The 11610-nt window shown below is 43.8% G+C and overlaps 1 long non-coding RNA gene across 1 annotated transcript; it reads left to right on the top strand.

Moving 5' to 3' along the window:
• The first annotated feature begins 1281 nt into the window (after nucleotides 1-1281).
• On the top strand, nucleotides 1282-3980 carry LOC309857171. Its single transcript, XR_014307502.1, has 3 exons — nucleotides 1282-1360; nucleotides 2051-2170; nucleotides 3911-3980. It is a non-coding gene; the product is annotated as an uncharacterized lncRNA (long non-coding RNA).
• The last annotated feature ends 7630 nt before the right edge of the window (nucleotides 3981-11610 follow it).

Genomic DNA, 11610 nt, shown 5'->3' with positions numbered 1-11610 from the left:
CATGGAAGCTTCTTTCTCTCTGTGGATTTGGCCCAATTCCAAGTGTTTGGGTCATTCTGTGAATGGGAGGAGGTTTTTTTTTTTTTTGGTATTTTTTTGCCTCAGGTGTCCCACCATAGCGGGATTATGGAGCAGAACCCTGAGTAGGGTTGACTAGACATGTTGACCTCTGGTTAAGATTGGGGGACTAGGGAAATGGCAAGCCCCATATGCAGGCTCTTGTTCCAGCCACTAAGAGGCCTTACTTGAGGATAAGGCACACGCTGAGGGTCACAATGCGTGTTTGTGACCAACGTGGACTTTAAGCATGGGCGTAGCCACCTGGGCACGCTAGTTTCTCCTACAGTGACCATTGGACAACATGCCAACCACAAGGATTCTGGGCATGGGGACAGAGGAGTTCTCATTTTTGCATCACGTTCACCCCTGGGAGGTGAGTGGAGGTAAGGTCTAGGTTCTGAAGCCTGAAAACCGAGGTTGGGAAGAGATGACGACCTAAGGCCATGGTGGGTCTGATGTGCTCAGTGTACAGCCAGCTGTCTGGGTGTCGGTCAGGAGGTCTGGGCTAAGGCTGTGTCAGAAAGTCTTCAGTGCCCAGGCTAGACTGTATAATTAGGGTACAGTCAAGTGGTGAGCAGGTCGATCCTCATTTGGCATTTCTGGGTAGCCCCATAGGCAACGTTTTTCTTCTGCAGAGCAGGCAGAGTGATGCATTGTGTCTCCAGAATTCCCAACTGGAGGGCTTGTGGGCCTGGAGTGTGAGTACAGATCTGAGAACACAAGCTAGGCTTAGGTTTCGGGATGAGGGCACGGCACGCACACTCTGCAGAGATGAATCAATATTTTGTGCATCTGAAGTCTGGGCAAGGATAAGACGTTGGCTTAGGATGGAGTTTCTATCCATGATAACCCCTTCATGAAGGTGGGGGTGCATTATGAGGCCATGGAGGATTTCCCATGGTGGGATTGTGTGATGCTCCAAACTGCAAGGGTTCCTTCTGTGGGACAGTCGAGACCTGTTTGATGGATCCAGGACATCCCATGAGGGTTTTCTGCAGAGCAGTGTTCTAATGATGGAGGCCTGGGCAGCCCAACTCGCATTCCAATTGTTCCCTAGCAACAAGGCAGGTTCATTCTGCTGGCTCTGGGGGAGCAACAGAGGAGGTTGATTTGAAATGGACTCTCCTGCGGATGGGTCATAATGTGGGTTTGTGTCCATGGAGTCCTTTGAATGGGGCGGTGGCAGTGGGGCCCTGAAAGATTTTCCTAACTGGAGGTTTTGACACAGCTCCAAAGAGCACGATTAACATGTGGAGACGACATTTGTTCTGATCAGTGCCTCAAGAAACCCCATATGCTGGTATTGGAACCCAGGCCTCTGGGGAGAGATGACTGGAAATCAAAGCAATGGATCTGATTGTTTTTCTCAATGTTTTTCTCTGGGGATACTGCCTACAGTTCTGAATGGAGGTAGTTGATCAGCTGGTGGCAGATCGCCTCTTTGTCCCAGGGGGCCTACACCATTGGGATAACTTTGGGGAATTTGGAGGTTCCTCTAATTAGTACGGTTGTGGCCGTTGGAATGGGCAGAATTCCATTGGAGCGGGCAGTCACTGTCCTGATTTGTGGCTCCAGAGACCCCAGCCTGGAGGGTGTGTGGGCCAGGGTTGTGACAGAAGACGCCTGAAAACACAAACTCAGATTAGGTTAGGGGATGGAGGTATGGCAGGCCCGATCTACAGACTATGAGGAGAACTCTTTGGTATATGAACAAAGAGTGAGTGTGAGGCACTTGCTGAGGCTTTTGTCTGGATTTTGTATCAACGATGGCCATGAAATGTTGGGGTGGCACCAATCAGAAAAATTAGGAGAAACCTCCAACGTCCCCAAGGCTATCCTAAGAGAGTAGGCTGCCAAGGTCAAACAGGGACTATCTACCATCAGCTGAGCAACTACCTCCACTCAGACCCGGAGACATATGTCCCAAGAGAAGAATATTGAACCAGACAGGCCCCTTGGACCTCATCAGATCCATTGCTTTGCTTTCCAGCCATCTCTCTTCAGAGGCCTGGTTTCCAATAGGCACATATGGGGTTTCCTGAGGTACCATCAGAAGAAATATCGTCTCCATATGGGAAACTTGCACATGGAAGCTGTGTCAAAACCTCTGGTTAGTAGAAACCTTCAGGACCCTAGTGCCACCGCCCCATTCCAGGGTACCCAAGGACACAAGCCCACCTTATGACCCATGCAAAGGAGAGTCCATTTTAGCTCAGCGCCCTTGGTTTCTACCCCAGACCCAGCAGATCTAACCTGTATTATCACAAGGAGACAACTGGAATGCTAGGTGGGCAGCCCAGGCATCCATCCTTAGAACACTGCTCTGGAGTCATCCCTATGGGATGTCCTGGAGCCATCCAACAGGTCTCAATTGTCCCACAGAAAGAATCCTTGTGGTTTGGAGAATCTCACAACTCTCATTGTGGGAAAACCTCCATGGCTTGGTGATGCCCCGCCCCCTTCATGAAGGGGCCATCATGGACAGGAACTCTATCCTGAGCCAATGTCTGATCCTCGCCTTGACTTCAGATACACGAGATCTTGATTCAGCTCTGTTGAGTGTGCCTGCCATGCCCTCCCCCCGAAACCTATGCCTAGCTTGTGTTCTTAGACTTCCATCCTCAAACTCTTGGCCCACAGGCCCTCAGGATGGCAATTCCGGAGCCACAATGCAGCACTCTTCCTGTGCTCCAGAAGATAAATGTTGCCCTATGGGGCTACCCAGAGACACTAAATGAGGATCAACCTGCACACAACTCTACTGTACCCTAATTATACAGTCTACCCTGAGCACTAATGCCCTGTCTGACACAGCCTGAGCCCAGACCTCCCGACCAGACAGCTGGCCGCACACTGAGCACATCAGACCCGCTATCGCCTTAGCTCGTCATCTCTTCCCAACCTCGTTTTTCAGGCTTCACAACCTAGACCTTAACTCCAATCAAGACTCAATGGTGAAAGTGATGCAGAAATCAGAACTCCACTTTCCCCGTGGCAAGAATCCTTGTGGTTGGCATGTTTTCCAACGTTCAGTGTAGGAGAAATCAGCATGGCCCATGAGCCCCCACCCATTCTTGAGTGCTGCATTGGGCACAAACACGCATTGTGACCCTCAGCATGAGTCCTGTCCTCAAGTAAGGCTTTTCTGTGGCTGGACCAAGAGCCTGCATATGGGGCTTGTCATGTCCCTAGTCCCCCATTCTTAATCAGAGGTTGTTTTGTCCATTCGCCCCTCCCCAGGGCTATGCTCTGGAATCCCTCTTTTGGTGGGACACCTGAGGTAAAAAAACAGATGAGACTCCTCCCATCCCACAGAATCACCTCAAAAATCATCTTGAGATCGGACCAAATCCCCAGAGAGGGAGCCATGAGGCCACCTCGACATTCCACGGCCATCAGTGACTCAAAATCCAGAGACAAAAGCCTGAGCAAGCACCTCAATCTCGCCCTTTGTTCATATCCCAAAGAGTTCTCCTCATGGTCTTTAGATTTGACCTACCATACCTACGTCCCCAAACTTAAGCCAAGTTTGTGTTTTCAGACTTCGTCCCCGCAGCCCTGGCCCACACACCCTCCAGGATGGGGTCCCTGGAGTGACACCTCAGGACTGTGCATGCCTTCTCCAAGGGTATTCTGCCCATTCCATTGGCAGCAACCGCCCAAATTAGGAGAAACCTCCAAAGTGCCTGAGGCTATCCCAAAAGTTTCGCCCCCCCCCAGGACAAACAGGTTTGATCTGACACTAGCTAAGCAACTACCTCCACTCAGACGTGTAGACAGATGTCCCCCCATGAAGATTGAACTGGACAGGCCCATAGGCCCTAATCGGATCCATTGTTTTTGTTTCCAGACATGTCTCTACAGAGAACTGGTTTCCAATACCAGCATACAGGGGATTCCTGAGGCACCGACCAGAACACATCTCATCTCCACATAGGAAATATACTCTTTGGAGCTCTGTTAAAACCTCTGGCTAGGAGAATCCTTCAGGGTCCCATTGCCACTGCCCCATTCCATGGTCTCCATGGCCACAAACCCATATTATGACCCATCTGCAGGAGAGTCCATTTCAACACACCCCCCTTGGTTGCTCCCCCAGAGTCAGCAGATTGAAATTCTCCTATCCCAAGGAGATGATTGAAATATGAACAGGGCTTCCCAGGCATCAAATTTGAGTACACTGTTCTGGAGTTGTTCCATATGGGACGTTCTTAAGCCATCCAACATGTTTCAATTGTCCTGCAAAAGGAATTCTAGCCATTTGGAACATCTCAAATTTCCCATCGAGGAAGGAGGGGACAAGATGGCGTGGAAGTAGGAAGAGGTGCCTTTTCACCTTTACCCCAAAGTGAACTGATTACCTATCAAAGAACTCCAATCACCCATGAAATCAGCCTGAGATCAGAATTATACATGTCTGGATCTCTACAGGGGGAGAAGACGCCAGTGGGCAGGTAAAGTGGCATGGGAATGGCAGACTGATATTGGAAGATAAACAAAAGGAGCAGGGAGCCACCAGAGGCAACCAGTTGGAAAGTAATAACCCATGAGTGAGAGTGCCCTGTGTCTGGGGACCAGCATTAACTTGGAGACAGGTTGAAAGCACTCCAAAAGAGCAAAGGATCTGGGGGGGGGGATTGTGGGAATCAGGACGGCTAGGGACAGGAGCTTAAGTCCACAGTCCCAGGACAGCCTCCAGTGGTGCTGAGGCAGAGAGAGTGCGGTGGAGAAACCAGCTATTGGTCCCTAAGCTGCCAGCATGCCAGAGAACACGTGGGGTCCATTTGCTGTGAGGGGATGGGAGCCACGCGGGACAGCAGAATGCAAGAGCCCTGTTATAGAACCTGAGTTACTCCCCTGAGAGAGGTATAAAGGCCCAGCAGGTGCCCTTTGATATGCGCCATTGATTCAGACGCCCCCCCCCCCCCCCGCCAGAGAGGTGCACAAAGGCCCAGCCTGGTGCTCTCAGACCTGCGCCCCATTCTCAGAGCTTGAGACCCACGCTGGAACCTCAGCCTCCCCTAAAATTGGTGCACGCAAGATGGGCACTCTTAGACCCAGAAAGACTAGGCACTCCCAGCCCGGGCCAGCGGGAAAATCTCAGTGTGCGATTGCTGCATGGAACCTCTATAGCTGTCTGGAGCTTCCCAGACAGCCGCCACTGCCTTGGCTTTGGGTACAAGCAAAAGATCCTGTATACTCAGGACAGAACCTGCTCTGCCAGCAGCCAAGGAGGAACTTGTTTATGCTCTGCAGAAAGACTGAGGCTTCTCTCTTAGAGGGAGATCAGAGTGCGGTTTGTTTTCCTCTAAAACTACAAAAATCATCAAAAGCGGTCAAAGTGAGAAAAAAAAAAGTGAACATAAAAACCTCCAGAGAACAATAGCCTGAAAAAAAAAAAAAAAACAACAGTTTCCTCAGAGCCCACGCCCTTGATGGGGGTGGGAGGACTTAAGTCGGGAACATCATTGACTGAAAACCCATGAGACAGGCCCCTCCCCCAGAAAAAAAAAAAAAACAAGAAAAAAAAAAGAGAAAAAAAAGGACTACAAGAGAACAACCACTACTTCATAGGAAAACTTTTATTTCTCATTCATTCCCACTATTCTGGTTCATTTTTTTTATATATATAGGTAATTTGTTTAACCTAATAACCATCAATGAGAGCTGTTCAGTACATCAAATTTCATAATAACCTTCTAACACGAATTTTTGATACATACACATTTTTTTTTTGCATTTCTATTTTTTGAATTCCTTCTTTTTTTCAAAAAAAATAGTTTAGTTTAGTCTAGTTTATTCCTTTTCTATTTTTAACTTCTAATATACATATAGAGTTAAACTTCAAAGTAATCCCCTTTCTCCAATCAATACTACCCTATAGGAAAACTAATTTTGAATCCCCCTTAATCTTAGGAAAGTTGAGTCCTTTAACAAAGATATCAAGATACATCCAGGAAGAACCAAAACAACCTTCCTCGCACACACTGAGAATTTATAACCACTCTCCCATCTTTTCTTCCACAAGTTTTTCTGTGTTTTTGTGTTTGTTCTGTTAGTATATAAATCTTACATTTGGGGTTCTATTTGATGAGGTTCTTCTTTTATTTGCTCATATATTTTCTTTCTCTTGTCATATAATTTTATCAGTCTTTTTGTTTGTCTGTTTCTGTTTGTCTACTTCATAAACCTTACCTTGGGGCCCATTTGGGCTGAACCTTCTCTTTCGTCTTCCCTTTCTTTCCAGTCTCTCTCTATATATTATTTTTTTCTTTTCCCTTGTCTCTCGTTTGGGTAGGGAATCCTGATTGCTCAGAAGTGTTTCAGGGTGGACCGTGACAACACCACGGTTAATACATCCATCTACATCTGTTCAGTCATCTCCCACCAAAATGACTAGGAGGAGGAATGCCCAACAGAAGAAAAATACAGAGGATGGACCTTCTGCAGCAGACCTAATAGCTATCAACATAGACAATATGTCAGAAAGAGAATTCAAGCTAACAATTATCCAGGCAATAGCTAGGTTGGAGAAAGCCATGGATGACCAAACAGAATTGATTAGGGCCAAGATGAAAGCGACCAGACACGATGTTCCCAATGTTAGAGCAGAGCTTAAAGCTACCAGGGAGGAGGTTCACAATGCTTTCAATGAGTTCCAATCTAATCTAAACTCTCTCAAAGCTAGGGTAACTAGACAGAAGATAGAATTAGTGATGTGGAGGACAAACAGGTAGAGAGAAAGGATCAGGAGGAAGCCTGGAGCAAACAGCTTAGAAACCATGAAAGCAGAATCAGGGAAATAAATGATGCCATGAAACATTCCAACGTTAGAATTATTGGAATCCCTGAAGGGGAGGAGAAAGAAAGAAGTCTAGAAGATAAAATGAAACAAGTTCTACATGAAAATTTTCCCAATCTCATGAATGGAACCAGCGTTCATGTACTAGAGGCTGAACAGTCTCCACTCAAGATTATACATTCCAAAAAAACATCACAACAACTGATAGTCAAATTGAGGAATTATAATTGTAGGTATAATCTCTTAAAAGCTGCTAGAGCAAAGAGGCTACTTACTTACAGAGGAAAGCCCATCATAATAACGTCAGACCTGTCCACAGAGACCTGGCAAGCCAGAAAACCCTGGAAAGATATATTCAGAGCACTAAATGAGAAGAGCATGCAGCCAAGAATACTTTATCCAGCAAGACTCACATTCAAAATGGATGGAGAGATAAAGAGTTTCCAAGACCGGCAAGGATTAAAAGACTATGCAACCACCAAGCCGACACTGCAGGAAATATTAAAGGGGGTTATATAAAAGAGGAAAAATCCTAAGAATAGCATTGAATAGAAATATAGAGATGATCTACAGAAAGAAAGACGTCAAAGGTAACTCGATTTCATTAAAAACATATCTATCAATAATCACTCTCAATGTGAATGGCTTAAATGCGCCATGAAACGGCACAGGGTTGCAGATTGGATAAAACGACAGGACCCAACCATATGTTGTCTATAAGAGACCCATTTTTAACCTAAAGATATACCCAGACTGAACGTAAAGGGATGGAGAAGGATCTTTCATGCCAATGGGCCTCAAAAGAAGGCTGGGGTAGCCATTCTCATATCTGATAAATTAGATTTTAAATGAAAGAGTAGTCAGAGATACAGAAGGACACTACATAATCCTTAAAGGGAATATCCACCAACATGATCTAACAATTATAAATATCTATACCCCCAATATGGGAGCAGCCAATTACATAAGAATACTGTTAATCAAGATAAAGAGTCATATTGACATGAATACCTAATCGTAGGAGATCTTAACACGCCTCTCTCAGATATAGACAGATCATTGAAGCAGAAAATCAATAAAGACACAAGAGTGTTGAATGACACATTGGGACAGATGGACCTCATAGATATATACAGAACATTCCACCCTAAAACAACACTATACTCATTGATATCAAGTTCAAATGGAACCTTCTCCAGAATAGACCACATCCTGGGTCACAAATCAGGACTCAAATGATACCAAATGACTTAGATTATTCCCTGCATATTCTCAGATCACAATGTTTTGAAACTGGAGTTAATCACAAGGAAAAGTTCAGAAGGAACTCAAAAACCTGGAAACTAAAGGCCACCTTGCTTAAGAATGATTGGATCAACCAGGAGATCAAAGAAGAAGTGAAACAATTCATGGAAACCTATGAGAATGAGGACACATCGGTCCAAAACCTATGGGATACAGAAAAGGCTGTCCTAAGGGGGAAATACATAGCCATCCAAGCCTCCCTCAAATAAACTGAAAAATCCAGAACACAGAAGATTTCTCTACAGCTTAAAGAGCTGGAGAATCAACAACAAATCAAAGCAACTCCACACATAAGAAGGGGAATAATCAAGATTAGAGCTGAGATCAATGAGGTAGAAACCAGAGATACAGTAATACGTACCAATGAAACTAGAAGCTGGTTTTTTGAAAGAATCAATAAGATCAATAAGGCACTGGCCACACTATTACAAAAGAAAAGAGAGAAAGCCCAAATTCATAAAATTATATGAAAAGGAAGAGATCACAACACCAAAGGAAGTAGAAACAATCATCAGGAGTTATTATCAACAATTATATGCCAAAAAGCTTAGCAACCTAGATGAAATTGATGCATTCCTAGAAAACTATAAACTCCCAAAATTGAACCAGGAAGCAATCGACAACCTGAACAGACCGATATCTAGTAACGAGATGGAAACAGTGATCAAATACCCCCACCCCTCAAAAAAAAAAAAAAAGAGCTCAGGACCTGATGGATTCCCTGGGAAATTCTACCAAACTTTCAAAGAAGAAATAACACCTATTCTCCTGAATCTGTTTCAAAAAATTGAAGCAGAAGGAAAACTTCCAGACTCTTTCTATGAAGCCATCATTACCCTGATCCAGAAACCAGGCAAAGACGCTACCAAAAAGGAGAATTTCAGACCAATATCACTGATAACTATGGATGCTAAGATTCTCCACAATATCCTAGCCAACAGGATCCAACAGGACATTATAAAGATTATCCACCATGACCACGTGGGATTCATCCTTGGGCTACAAGGATGGTTCAACATTCACAAATCAATCAGTGTGATACAACAAATTAATATGAGAAGAGAGAAGAACTACATGGTCCTCTCAACTGATGCAGAAAAAGCATCCATTCCTGATTAAAACACTTCAAAGTATAGGGATAGAGGGAACATTCCCGAACTTCATCAAATATATCTATGAAAAGCCACAGCAAATATCATCCTCAATGGGAAAAAGCTTGCAGCATTCCCGTTGAGATCAAGAACAAGACAAGGATGCCCACATTCACCACTCTTGTTCAACATAGTATTAGAAGTCCTAACAACAGCAATCAGACAACAAAGAGAAATAAAAGGTACCCAAATTGGCAATGAAGAAGTCAAACTCTCTATTCGCAGATGACATGATTCTTTATATGGAAAACACAAAAGACTCCACCCCCAAACTACTAGAACTCATACAGCAATTCAGCAACGTGGCAGGATACAAAGTCAATGAGCATTAATCAGTGGCTTTCTTATACACTAACAATGAAAATACAGAAATGGAAATTAGAGAATCGATTCAATTTACTATAGCACCAAGAACCATAAGATACCTGGGAATACACCTAACCAAAGAGTTAAAGGATCTGTACTTTAGGAACTACAGAACACTTATGAAGGAAATCGAAGAAGACACAAAAAGATGGAAGACCATTCCATGCTCTTAGATTGGAAGAATAAACATTGTTAAAATGTCTATACTGCCTAGAGCAATCTATACTTTTAATGCCATTCTGATCAAAATTCCACCAGTATTCTTCCAAGAGCTGGAGCAAATAATCCAGAAATTTGTATGGAATCAGAAGAGACCCCACATCTCCAAGGAAATGTTGAAAAACCGAAATAAAACTGGAGGCATCACGTTACCTGATTTCAAGCTTTATTACAAAGCTGTGGTCAGCAAGACAGCATGGTACTGGCATAAAAACAGACACATAGACCAGTGGAACAGAGTAGAGAACCCAGATGTGGACCCTCAAGTCTATGGGCAAATAATCTTTGACAAAACAGGAAAAAATATACCATGGAAAATAGTCTCTTCAATAAGTGGTGCTGGGAAAACTGGACAGCTATATGTAGAAGATGAATTTCGACCATTCTCTTACACCATACACAAAGATAAACTCAAAATGGAAAAAAGACCTCAAAGTGAGAAAGGAATCCATCATAATCCTAGAGGAGAACATAGGCAGTAATCTCTTCGATATCAGCCACAGCAACTTCTTTCCCAAAATTTGTCTCCAAAGGCAAAGGAAACAAAAGCAAAGTTGAACTTTCTGGACATCATCAATATCAAAAGCTTCTGCACAGCAAAAGAAACAGTCAAGAAAACAAAGAGGCACCCCATGGAATGGGAGAAGATATTTGCAAATGACAGTACAGAAAAAAGGTTGATATCCAGGATCTATAATGAACTCCTCAAATTCAACACACACAAAACAGACAATCATATTAAAAAATAGGCAGAAGGTATGAACAGACACTTCTCCAATGAAGACATACAAATGACTATCAGACACATGAAAAAATGATCATCATCACTAGCCATCAGGAAGATTCAAATTAAAAGTACATTGGTCAAAATTAGCAAGACAGGAAACAACATATTTTGGAGGGGATATGAAGAAAGGGGAAGGAACCCTCTTACACTGTTGGTGGGAATGCAAGTTGGTGCAGCCTCTTTGGAGAACAGTGTGGAGATGCCTCAAGAAATTAAAAAATAGAACTTCCCTATAACCCTGCCAATGCACTAATGGGTATTTGCCCCAAAGATACAGATGTAGTGAAAAGAAGAACCATCTGTACCCCAATGTTTATAGCACCAATGGGCACGGTCGCCAAACTGTGAAAAGAACCAAGATGCCCTTCAACGGACGAATGGATAAGGAAGATGTGGTCAATATCCACTATGGAGTATTGTGCCTCCATCAGAAAGGATGAATACCAAACTTTTGTAGCAACATGGACGGCACTGGAAGATTTTATGTTGAGTGAAAAAAGTCAAGCAGAGAAAGTCAACTATCATATGGTTTCACTTATTTGTGGAGCATAACAAATAGCATGGAGGACATCGGGAGATAGAGAGGAGAAGTGAGTTGGGGGAAATTGGAAGGGGAGTTGATCTATGTGAGACTTTGGACTCTGAAAAAGAATCCGAGGGTTTTGAAGGGGCAGGGTTTAGGTCGGGGTACCAGGTGGTGGGTATTATAGAGGGCATGGATTGCATGGAGCACTGGGTGTGGTGCAAAAATAATGAATACTGTTATGCTGAAAATAAAAAAATAAATTAAAAACAAACAAACAAAAAAAACAAAACATTAGAAAAAAATTCATATGTTCTCATTCATCTACCCTGAATATTCAGTGATATGGAATTCCTACAGGAGATGTGCAAACACTCTACCTCCTCATGTCTTCTCT

This window comes from Mustela nivalis (assembly GCF_964662115.1).
Source record: "Mustela nivalis genome assembly, contig: HAP1_SCAFFOLD_455, whole genome shotgun sequence".
Classification (NCBI taxonomy): Eukaryota; Metazoa; Chordata; class Mammalia; order Carnivora; family Mustelidae; genus Mustela; species Mustela nivalis.
The sequence above is the reverse complement of the archived record's forward strand: the minus strand, read 5'-3'. Positions and strand labels throughout refer to the sequence as shown.